Genomic DNA, 13,156 nt, shown 5'->3' on the forward strand with positions numbered 1-13,156 from the left:
ACGCATTCAGCTATTTACATACCATCACTTGCTTCCATAGCTGCTTCCATAGCAGGAAAATAAAGAAAACTGAAAGAGCAGGAAGAGGGACGGCTTGTGATTTAACCTTGATTTCTGTAAACTGCTGACCGGGCCGCTTGCCTTTTTGATGCTGCACGTTATCCTGGCCGTTAAGAAGCGACCATTATTATGTCTCTCACATGTCAAGGAAGCGTTCGATGTCATCTTTTTATGAATAATTTATCTGTCTGACAGAATGATCTTAATTCTCTGAGAGATCTGGGTCAGCATGTTCTCGTGCAAAGCGCTCCTGAAAGCAGAGGCATGTGTTGAGGACTTCATTATGTGTTGTTGGATTCTTCTCTTCCAATGCTCATGCAGCTCACCCAGTCATCAGCTTTTAATCAGTTATCAAACCCAGGCCTTGAGTGTCAAGGAGTCTTATTCACGCCAGCTGCCATTATGCCTCCTTCCTCGTGTTATTGCCTGCACTGCAGAAACCACACCCAGAGTGCAAAGTGCTTGTTTGTGCACGAGCGAGAGAGTAATGTGGGTGTGTTTGCTGTACCGGGGGAAGGTGCGGAAGGAGTGAAATACCTTACCTGAGGCAATGATAAAATTCACAGAAGAAAGACTATGAGCTGCCTTGCGGTAAGAGACTAGTTGGGGCAGGATGTAGAGGCATGGAAAAGTCAAAAATGTTATTACTTTGAAAAGCCCCACAAGTATATAAAAAAAACAATCTAAGAGAAATAGAGTAAAATATTTCCTTACTAGTTAGTGCAGAAGAAATTTTGCTTCCCCAACACTTCTGCAGCTTCTGATATTTATTTAGTTTTTTTCATAGATGGTTGCCCAATTAGAATCACAGTTTCTCTCAGAAAAGACTGACATGTGCAAATACGACATGCTTTCCACATGGCACGTATTTCTTCTCCTTTTTTCTCCTTTTCAATTTCAGACGTTTTGTAGGAGACTTTATGTTTAAAGCAGGACTTAACAGAATCAATCCCTCCCTCTGTCTGGTTGCAACAGAAGCTGAAAACACGACTAATCCACTTATGAACAAGAAGTTTAAGAAGTAAAATATTAGTAGCATGTTTTCCCCTCCAAGTTTATCATTGCCATTTGGAGACATATGTTAAAATTCACCACTGCACAGGATGCTCTTTAAAAAATTGAGACTATTTTTCCCTTTAAAAGCTGATTTTTGTTTACTCTAATTTCCTCTAACATAGTAAATATCTTGGACCTGCTCTTCTACCGGTCTACTCTTACTGAGCCTGGTTCTGCTGGAGGTCTCATTCTTTTGAGAAGGAAGGCATTGCTTTCCTCTGTCATCTCGTGCTTCTTCAGGATTAGGGATTTTTACGAGGTCAAGGACTCTATGCAATTGACTGGGCAGACATGAGATATTGTCACATGTGGAGCATGCTCAATTTTTATGGAAATTTCATGAAGTTACTTCTGTATCTCTCCCTTGGTTGCGTCCCTGCCAGTTTCCAACTTGTATTTTTTAAAATAATTATTCAAATGAAACATCTCCCTTCATTTTGTTTGTTTCTGGTGACTGTTTTCTTGATGCCATGAAATATAATTGACACTGTTTGGTATTCCTCCCTTGACAGATACTTTTGTGAAAAGAAATTTTGACATTACCTTGTAACCTCTGCAACTGCTACAGTACAAAAACAAAGTACAAAACAAGCTGAATCCTCACTTGAAAAATGAATTGTTCAGCTTTATGCCTTTTTGGAATCACACTAATGTATTTATTCAACTTTTTAAAGTTACAAAAGTTTGTGTTGTATGCCACTATTTTTCTGAAAGCACAACAGATTTGTCTAGAAGTTTAGCATAATACTTCCAATGACAGGCTCTACTAGTTATGTTTAATAGAATTAAACATTATATTAGACCACACATACTATAGATGTTGTAAATTAAATGTTAATAATGTCTAGCTAAAAAAAAATAATTGTAATTTTCCCAAATCTGTCAATTGAAATCCTAACTGGCTCTATGCTGCCATCTGTTGGTCATGTGAAGATGTGCAATCCAGACGCTGCCAGTTTCTTTTCTACCAGAAGATGGTGCTCGTGAACTACAGATCCATTTTTGTTGTGACGCTCAGTTTAGTAAGACGTGCTGTAGTTTTAGTAGTTGTTGCAATGTAACGAAAGGCATAACAAAGAGGATGCTGTAAAAATGCAAGTAAAAGAGAAATTCATTACAGGTTAAAAATGGTTGCTTTCTTGATGAGCCTGCTTGTTAAAATTGGGCAAACATGAGAGAGTATGCATAAAGTAAAAAAAAAAAAAAAGTAGAGTTTATGAAGAGTTTATGGTCTTAAAAGATACATTTTCTGATTTTGTGGTAACTGCTATTCCTAAATTGAGACTTATCCACAAAGACACAGACATCATTTAGTCTCACACTGAGTTTTGGAAGGTTTATACTCCTGCACACTGGGAAATGTCCCACTGGGACTAGAGTCTGCTGTGGGGCTGAATGCGGTTCCCTGCAGACTGAGGAAAGAAAGGAGAAGCAAAGCAGTTTGGTTAGCTGAGAGTTGTCACTGTGAGCTGGGACAAGAACGACGTTTGATCTCTGAGGCGGTGGGCGTGCGACGCAGAGCTCAAACCCAGTTTAAGGCTCTGTTAACCTTGGCCACCGGTCAGGCCCCTCCATCTGTCGCATACCCGGGACTTGGAGACAGAGGGGTGGAATCACTGAGCCTTAAATGCCTGAATACATTTAAATTAATTGGAGGGGGGCGAGAGGGGGAAATACCTATACAACAGTTGGGGTCCTCTGGCTTTATTCCTTTTGTCAAAAGAGGATATTTTTTTTATTAACTTTTTATCCATGACAGAATCAAGGTGAGGTGGAAAGCTAGAGGTATTAGTGTCAGTGTTGACATGAGTCGAAGATACTAAACATGAAAGGCAATGGTTGGCAAGCACATAGTGTGCAGGTCACTACCTGGTCAATGCTCCATTGGAATGGAGGATTCTGTCACTGCAACAAACACACTGGGACCCGGGTTGACGCAGACAGGGAAAATCAGATGGGGGAGGTCAACAGCAGCTGTAGTGGAAAAACAAGCAGGGCCAACACACTCTTCATGTGGACATGAGTAACTTACAGATAACACTTAAAAACAGTTGAAGAGTAAACGTTAATTAATCTGATCTGATCTGTCACTTTTTTAAGTTCCTTTTTTTAAAAAAGAGAACGTTGGAACAATTTTTCCTAATAAAGTTAGAAATAATGAGCAAAGAATTATAAACAATGAGTTATCTTTATAACTTGTTCAAGGGTTAATAAAGAGTTAAGACCTTTTAAAATTAGCATGTATTTTATTGATCGTACATCAGTCTTACACTTTTTATACCACAGTGAATGACGCACAATGCTATTTTCTTGGTTATCATTCTCTCTACAAACATAATGAAAATAGAGAAATAGTCTCGACAAAGTAAAGCTCAAGAATAATTGCTTAAGTACTGCATCGCGACCTTTACATACTTTTTAAACAAAGGTTAAACAGAACCTGGCAAACTTACAAAAATTATTCAAAAGATCAATAAAAGTCAGAATTCTGTCAGAATGTCAGAGGGATCTCAGTAACCCTGACCTCCAAACTTAATAGGTCCACCTCGCTTATGTAATCAACTCTTACTAACTTTTTTAGAACAGTAAGACATGAGGAATTGGAGATTTGTTTTACAACCTGCCGTCATAAAAAAAAAAAAATTTTATTTGCAATCATTAGTATTTAAAAAAATAAAAATTCTAATTGGGGAAGTGAGATGATTCTTCAGTAATCCAATATTTTTGTCTCACATTTGAAAGCACCATCTTCACTTTTCCTAACAACAGACTTTTGCAGTCCCTTGATTGTCTGGTACAGCATAGAAACAAACAAACAAAAAAAGATAAGAACGCTTTGAAGGCAGGTACTGCATTATTGAAGTTAAATGATATGTTCATATTTGACTTAAAACTGAAATTTCCAAAAACAAAAGTTGGATTTAGCACAGATTCAGAGTGAGTTGTCTTTCTTCAGATAATTCACACACACTATAATATACCACCCCCTTCAGTGTACATCTTGCTACAGTGTTTGAAAGACGTGAGGCATGCAGTGTAACTCACTTCTATAGGTAATTGCAGCTAACCCGGCCATCTTGTGCTGTTAATAGCTGTTAGGCCAATCACCAAATGGATCAACTAGCAAATCCCACTGGTTTTCCAACTTGGAACTGGAAACTGCAAACAGTTTACTTTGTCAGAACACGTGAAGGAGATCTACGGTAAATTTTGGCGTGAAAGTAAACATAGAGGAGTAGACATTAGCTTGCATACAGTGAGAAATTATTAATGTGCTGACACAGGGTTTTGTTGTGGTGCTCTTTAGAGCTCTACGGGGTGGTGGGCTGCGGGTTTTGAAAAGCTGCTTCTCTTTCAACATGGCCACATCCTCTCCCTGTGTCTGCTGCTTTCCCTCTCAAAATCGCATCCTTGTTTTCCTCAAGGTTCCTTTAAATGGCAGGGTCGACCTTTCTCGGAGAAGAGGCATCCATCCTTCCACTGACATTTAACTCTGAGGCAAGGGTAACAAGGGCAAAGAGCATGAAATGAGACGAGCCGCGGGGGGTCACAGTGAGACTTGAGCACTTGCCATCCTGCGCCTCCATTAGCCGCTGGACTCCACGGAAGAACACCCTCGGCCTGAAAGGTGAGCCTGAGGCCCTTTGGTTGCCAAAGCACACAAAGCTTAGGAGAGAGCGGAGTGGCCCTGTGATGTGGTGATGTGGTGATGCAGCGAACAATTACAGGTCTTTAGATGATCAGGTTTGCAGAGAGTCTTTGCTTCCTGTCCTCCACCCACTCTTTATTTTAGAGGGCTAAATGTCACCATTCATCCTTTTCTTTGTATTGCTCGGCGGGTCAGAGGCATTTAATAGCTGTTTAAGGGCATCACCTTCATGAAACTTAACATTTTCTTATCTCACTCACCGCTCTTGGGTTTAGTTATGTTTAACATTTTGTACTTTTGTAACATTTTAATTCTCGGACTGACCTATTTCTGCGTTTAAAACAGACCCCTGCTTGCGTGCCTCTTTGCACAACTCTTCCAGTCATTTCAGAGTGTAACACGGGTCATTTGTACTGTCTGGCAGGTGTTATCAGTAAACATAGCGGTTGACAGGGATGCGTCACCGTATATTCACATTGGGCCGCCCTGGTGTTTCACAGGAGCAGTTATTATGAAGGCGCGGAGTGACGGAGTTCCGTCTGTGGGTGTCACGTTTCAGCTCCTGCCGCCTCCTCGGAGAGAAGGGTACCTGCAGGGTGGGGAGAGGAGTTCTGCAACCTGCTTCAGCTGTGTGGCAGTAAAAGTGTTATGCAAAGGGTCACTTATCAGGATCACTGGTGAGTAATCAAGTAAAGATGGTAGGCTGAGGCCAAACTGAGAAATAGACACTTTAGTTAAAAATTGTTTTCTAACTGAGTGAGTTTTGGACTTTGTTATTTACTCATGATTATGTATTTCAAGAATTATAAACTGATCATTGAAGCATTTTTGCTTCCTAGCAACTAAATAATTTCCTAGTTAAATCAGTGTATAGTGAAAGTATATTTTAGTAATAATGAATGGATAATGAGAACAAACCAGACCGCAGCACTTTAGGTTGAACAACTTTATATGAAACTACTTTTGATGAGATTTACAATCACTCCAGTGGTTACAACTACAGTAATAAAAACCTGATCCTGGATTTTTTTTTTTTTTACTACACTTGTCAGGCTATTTCTTATCAAAATGTCATTTTCATGCTGTTAATCAACATAATGCTTGATGATCCTGCATCCTCTTTTATAAACTAACCCTAATAAGCTAGGGTTTATAAATTAACCCTTTTCCAACCCGAGACTTTGAGTCTGGTCTCACCCCAGACTTTAATGGTGCTTTACTCAATCGGGAGGAGGAATGATAGAAACTGATAGTAAAACTAAAGTCATTTTACTACTTGAATAATCTGGTAAATAATTACTTGAGCACTTCAATATTTTTTCTCCACCTAAATAAGTTTTTTTCTCAGCTTATCCATTTTTCTAAAGAAAATGTTAGGTTCTCTCAGAACTCATCCTGAAGATCACAACAAATTAACTAATGTTTAAAAAAAAATCTAAAAATGTTATTAAGACTGGCTCACATGAAAAAGAAGATGAATTTCTCAATATAGAGGAACACCACTGTGTACAGGCATGTATTATTTACAGTCTCTTAAATTCTTAAAATTGAGTTAAATTACTCAGACACGTCTTATGGAAAGTGCGACTTTCATTTCTTTCTTTTTGGGGATTCGGTGGGGGAAAAGAGGAAAGAATGAATTTTGCTCTTCTTCACAGAAGGCAGTGAAAGCCTTGGAAATGTAGCCAACGGACCACAGAGCTAACACAGATTGACAGATAAAAACATGCAATCCTGTTCATTCCCAGGGGAAATTTCTAGTTTCTAATCCACCTGGTTGTATCTCTGTGGTTTGTGAGAAGATGGCAGACTAATTAGTAGGAACCAGTTTGAAGAGAGGAAGAACAATCAGATTCCACGACAAGCTAAGGATTGAACCTTAAAAGTCTTTGCGGTCAAAGTCACTCTCTCCTTTCCTAATCACCAAAGAAAATTAATTTTTTTTTTTATATTTCCAAAACACAGGCTGTGCAGTTGGTAGAAGGTCTTCTGCATGGAGTTTGTATGAATGCCAGGGTTCTCTCCAGGTACATCAGCTTTCTTTCACACTCCAAAAACATGACTGTTAGGTTAACTGATCTCTCTAAGTTGTTCTTAGCCATCATAAGCATGGCTAGTTGCTTTTCACTTTCATATTTCTTAGGAGCAATGGAGTCCAGGGTGAGGCTGCCCATCTGCACACTCATTCTTGTTGAGCCACCTCCCCCAGGAAAGTCCATTCTGCAAAATACTGCAACCTCTTAATGTAAATCATCAAAAACATTGTGATCAGTAAAAGTAATTTTTATTACATACAAATAGATTCATCTACTGTCTAAGTATTTTAGAATAGTCTTTTGGATTCATCTCAAATGTCAAAGGTCAAATTTGGGCATTGTTTTATTCCAAACTGGAAACCAGTCAGATTTTCTCTTTGTTCTAGTGCTAACCACTATAAATGTCAGAAGCTAACAACATTATTCCTCTCTGTTTCATTCTGAGAGGTTTCAAATACAAAAGGAACGTGTTCTCAAACAGATTTGCAGGACAGTGTAAGCATGGCTGGTTTATTAAAATAAAATGTCAGAAATGCTAAACAAACTTCATCACATTTTATGGAGTCGTTTTGTGAGAACTCGGAAAATCCAAGCTCAAAGTAAAGGGAGAACTCACTAATAGTTTTCCTTTATAAATAATCCAAAATAAAAGTTCCAAAATAGTGGTACTGTACCAACACCAGCGTTTTTCGCATTACTCACACTGTGCTAAACTCAGGAGGCCACACACTCCCCGCTCTCTGTACATGAAAATGCACACCAGGAAAACCTGTTTGTGGTGCAACTTAAGTATGGAATAAAATAAAATAAATACAGCATGTTCCAGCATGCTTCTTCTATATTTTTTTACATCAGCATTGTAGTACATAATGATCCTTCTTTTCAAATAAACTGAGATAACAATCTGGAATCACTCCAGTCCTTGAGAAACTGTCTACATGCTCAGCTTGATTTGTTTTATTTTATTAGTGCTATATGAGCACATTCAGTTGATCAAATTAAACTGCCTCAAGATGGAACAACGTTGACATATCTTGCTATGTGTTTTTCAATAATAAATATTTCCACAAATTCAACTGTGGACTGCAGATCCTAACAAGCCCTTGTAGAGAAATACATCTACCTATGACATAAACTTTAGGCATTAGCTGCTGTTTTTGGCAATCGACTGCATTCATATTTTAAAACTATTTTATAAAACCTTACATGGAAGAGCTACCATCACTAACAGTTAAGTTCAACTGGGCTTCATTCATGTAATCCAGCCATACTTCCATACTTGACTGCTATTCTAAGTCTTAGTGACACTGCTGTTTTGTAGGGTCATTCAGCAAAAACACTCTTTTCACACAAATGTCACCTCTCCACAGAATTTCAGTAATAATTGCTAAGGAGCTTTTGTAGCATCTTTCTAAATGAGAACAGGCAGGTTATTAAAAAGTGAAAAAACAAAACATAACCTCCATAAGAGGAAGTACACCAGAGATATGACTTTGTGTGTTTTCTGTGGACCACCTCTTCTGCTGCCACAGAGCAGTCAAAAAACTCCTTACATATCTTTTAAAAGAATGTGTAACACCGACACGTTCACCCGCACAGACACAATCTCCACACAAACATGCTCTGTTGTAATACTCTGAATTATGAATGTGTGCTGGATTACGTAAGGAGGACATACAGTATATGCAAGGACAAAAAGAAACAACACCCTCCTCATTATCTCTTCTGCATTCCATCTGCAAACAAAAATATTGAGGCAACAGGAAGGAAAAAAGCAACTACAGCAAAAGACAAAAGAGGTAAAACAGCAGCTCTGGCAGAGCTCTGTTGACAACGTTCCAAGGGATGATTTATCCCAAAAAAACAAAAAAAGCTACATCTGTTGGTTTCCAATGACATCTAATTGCTTGTTTGGGATGTTACAGCTCCAGTGTGCTGCAATGAATGGTTTGATGAAGACAGTGACCCAGTTTGCTTTCCCCACTGCAAAGATAGTGACCTGGAGCCTTATAGCTCTGTTCAGGCATCATATTTATTACTATGGCAGGTTTAACCTGGATCATATGAAAGGGATAGTTTAAGTGAGGCTTTGTAAAAAAAATTACAAGCAGTTAATATCAGAGCTGTAGTTGATAACTGTCTTGGGGTTTTCATTTTGTACTAAGGGAGTGGATCCTAAAACAAGTTCAATCTCAAACACATCACAGAGGTTGACGGAAGCATTGTTTCGCCAGCCTTTAGAGCATCTTCATACTTATTTGGGCAATTATTTAGATGAGAACTGACAATTATTTGCACAGGAAATGGAGGTTGGAGGCAGTGATGGGCAAATAATGGGCAAAAAGATTGAACATGTTCAGTTATTCATTATGGCCAAATCCATCCATCCATTTGCTGTACCTACTTTATCCTTGTCAGGGTTGTTGGGGAAGTCAATAGGCGATCATTGGACAAGACAGAGGGTACAAGCTGGGTTCCCAGTCCATTACGGTGCAACACAGAGACATGAGTGCCTGGTAGAGGCTTGCAAACTCGATACGGAAAAAACACCGAATGGGATTCAAACCAGGATCTTCTTGCTGTGACACAACTGCACCATGATGGCACAACTGTCACAAAATGAGGAGATGATGTTTTTTTTTTTTTGTAACATTTTTTTCTGTCAGGCAGATACTCTGACATAAATTGATTTAGCTGCTCATTTCTTAATACTTGTCTCACATGAGACGATTATTGGTGGTGCTCTGCCACCCCTATAAATCTACAGACAACAGCATCGTAAGACTTCAAAAACATCGAGATGCTACCAGAGGCCTTCATCTGGGCATTCCTTAGAACGTTTTCTGGAGGTGTCCCAGTTTAACCCTGCAGTGCTCTGTCTGCCAGCGTGGTACCTAAACGGCAGGTGTAGTCCATCAAACACACGGTACATACACGTATTAACTTGGTTTTGGCCACTGGTCTCTCTCCCACGCAGTTCCGTTCCCTCTGAAGTATCTCATTGCATCAGTAGCTGGTGCATCAGTAGTGTGCACTGCTTTGAAAAGAAGCCAGGTACAACGCGAAGGCAGAGAAGGCTGAGACCGGCCTTCAAAGGATGAAAGGTTTGGACAGCTTGCGAGAGCCCAAACGCCTGCTCTGTTCTGGTATGAGCGAGCGTTTGTGACACGGGCGAGGGGACAAGTACAAGTGAAGAGGCTGCGTGTGCATGTGGAGTGCAGGCCTGTCATGTAAAATCTATAACACATACAAAGAGGTCACTATAACATGAGGCTGTCCGTCATACACCTACTCACATGGCCCTTCCTCATTTGCTGGCTCCTCTAAGAGTCACTTTTGTTGCTTTTTTTCTTTTTTTTTTACACTTACAGTACGTCTGTATGATTGAGACACAAGCGCATGCAGGAAAAGGAAAAGAAAAAAACCCTGAATATAAATCCTGCATGTCCCTGTGCTCCCCTTTCTGTCCACAGAGGGAGAGCAGAGTTGCATAAAAAAAAACCCAAAAAACACCTACAGCTCAGGCCTGCTAATACAGCTCACGTGCCTTTAATGTGTTTGGTTTGGATGTGCAATGTCAGACAGATGGCCTGCTAGTCCTGCTCATCACCTGCTCTCTGTGGGCTGTCTAAGGTCATTTACTGATGTAAGTGAACAAATATGTGTTCAAGCCCATGTATAGCATGTTTGTCCAAAGGTGAAACGTCATGGACAGGAAGCTTGCTGTTTGCCCTGAACCCGTGATGCACAGCTGATCAGGTCAGCCATTTAGAAACAAGGCAGAAAAATGTCATTTTTAAAGCTAACAGCTGAAATAAAAATGTAAAAAAAAGAAGAAATGTTGAGTAAGGTAAATTTAAAAGAAAACATGCTCATATTTTTTTCTTCCATTGCTAACAGTCACTAAATTAATTATTAATCTTGCAAATTTTCATTCTTTTGAAGGTTTCGGCTTTATTGTTTTTGTGGCGAAGGTTTAAATATCATTTCCTGTTCATGGAATTAGCTTTCAAGGGTGGGCATTATGTATTCTCCAGGCACATAGAGCCATTTTATGATACAATTAAGGAACTATGTTACCTTCAGTTGCTATAAAAACATTGTGCTGTAACAATATGACTTCAAATAAATTTGACTTTGCAAATTTACCCCTTGAAATTGTTTTCTTTTAAAGAAGCTCCTTCAGCGCATCATCACAACAATGCTCCTCCTGTTTAAAATCATTCTTACCTGAACACTAGTTTGCATGATAAGTTCAGGAGACTATCAGCTCCAAAGATAGTCACCTGGAGCTTTGAAGCTGTGTTCAGACATTATATTTATTATTACTATAGCGGGTTAAATATGGAAAATATGAAAGAGATAGTTTAGGATTTTTAAAGTGTGTTGCTGTAAAACGATTACAGGATCTCTCAAACATGCATAAAATGATCAAAAGAACACTCCATGTATGTTTTTAATGAGGGAATAACATTAGAACATAATATAAAGTATATAAAAAAAAAAAATCAATTATACATGATAAGCCCTAGAAAAATTTCTATATTTTGTCACATTATTTCCATAAACTTCCGTGTATCCTACTGACAATATAAAATACTGTATCAGTTACACGTTGGATGACTGTGGCTCAGTAGGAAGAGTAGTCATCTGGAGTTTGACTTTAGATAGCCGTATTAGATATGACAATATTTCATAAATAAAATTATTTTATTTTTATTTTTTTGCATCTTTGTATTGAAAACACTATAGCTGGAATCCATTATTCTGAACAGTAAAGCATGCCACACTTAAAGCCATTCATCATTTTCTGTCTACTAAGCAGTTATAAGCTGCGTAGTGTTGGTCAATCACCTTGAATCTCAACAGGTTAAAATAAACGGTTGTGGTTCTAACGGGACACATTCACGTGGTATGGATTATTTTGTGCTAGAACTACCGTCTGCTCTGTTGCATACGACACAACACATTTAGAGACATAATACATTTTCCAGCAGCACATCGCTTACATTTAATACAGGAGAAAACAGAAACAGTTTGTTGTTCAAATCAGTTAATATGCTTTTTAATTCTGCAGCCACACACTTCCAGAACAGCCTTGTTGCAGGGCTGCAGATGGTTGCCACCAAAATGGCATGATTACAGAGGAAAGCTGTGGTACGATTTGGACGCCGATCACTTTGAGGGCCAAAATAGCTGCACTGGTGGTAAATAGATAGAAATAGCCTACGGTGTCCAGTTCACAGGCCTGCTGCCCCACTCTTTGATCTCTGGTCCTAATGAGTTTTCAGAACACAGCCAAAGATGAGAAGACAGGCCTTTTTTCTTTTTTTTTTTAAAGGAGACATGGGGTAAGAACTGCTGTAAGCAGGACTGAGATGTTGCTTCAGCTAACATTAGTATTCCCTTAAGTATTCCCTGCTACATTAGTAAAACCTGCTCAAGCTGCTCTCCAGATGCAAGGTCACTATCATCATTACAGTAGCAACTAAGTTTGAGCCTACAAAAGCCCTTGCAGGGTTATAGAAAGCATACATTAGTTGATGATACAAAATGCCTTCTCTACTGTAAACAGATAGCTTAATACTGTCAATAATTCCCTTTGTAACGATGGCACTTCCCCGCCCCGCCCTGGGTGGATCTCGTAGTTGGATTTGTTGGGAAGGATTAAGTACTAAACCACCAGTGGGCTGAGACGTTGCCAGGGGAGAAATATTTGTTAAACTGCAAAGTGCTTGTGTACAGCACATTCTGTTAAAAGCAAAATCCCTATGTGAGAGTATGCAGCTGGAAATGTAATCAAAAGGAATATTTAATGTCTTCCCCAACCCTCGTTCAGATTCAGCATGCGGTGCACTTTGGAATGCTCACGCTCTCCTTTTACCGGTGACAGGCATGCATTAGCTCCCCACATATTAGCCTCATATCACTCACATGAACCACAGAACCAAAGAGCTCGCAGTGATGAAGCAGCAGGAGAGACAGGGGAGGAGTGGGTTTGTCTTATTTATTTATTTTTTTAAACGTGCTTAAGGAATATAATTTAGTGAATTCTGGGCAAAGCTTTTTATTGGCAAATAAGTAAATTACAGTTAACTGCATTTTCGGGCTGGCTCATCTTCACTGATCATTTCTCTACGTGGAAATCATTGAACGTGCCTAATCATATCCAAACCCCCTCAAAGGCTCCAGAAGAGGAGGGACATCAAAGAGTGGATGACAAGACAGACAGATTCACATTTAAAATTAAAATAAAAATATTTAAAAAAAACAAAGGGCAAACCAGCACAGTGGTACCTGACAAGTGGAACACAGTCTCTCCACCTTAAGATGTGCATGTCGCTACCATCCATCT

This window comes from Xiphophorus maculatus, chromosome 8, assembly GCF_002775205.1.
Source record: "Xiphophorus maculatus strain JP 163 A chromosome 8, X_maculatus-5.0-male, whole genome shotgun sequence".
In the NCBI taxonomy this organism is placed as follows: domain Eukaryota; kingdom Metazoa; phylum Chordata; class Actinopteri; order Cyprinodontiformes; family Poeciliidae; genus Xiphophorus; species Xiphophorus maculatus.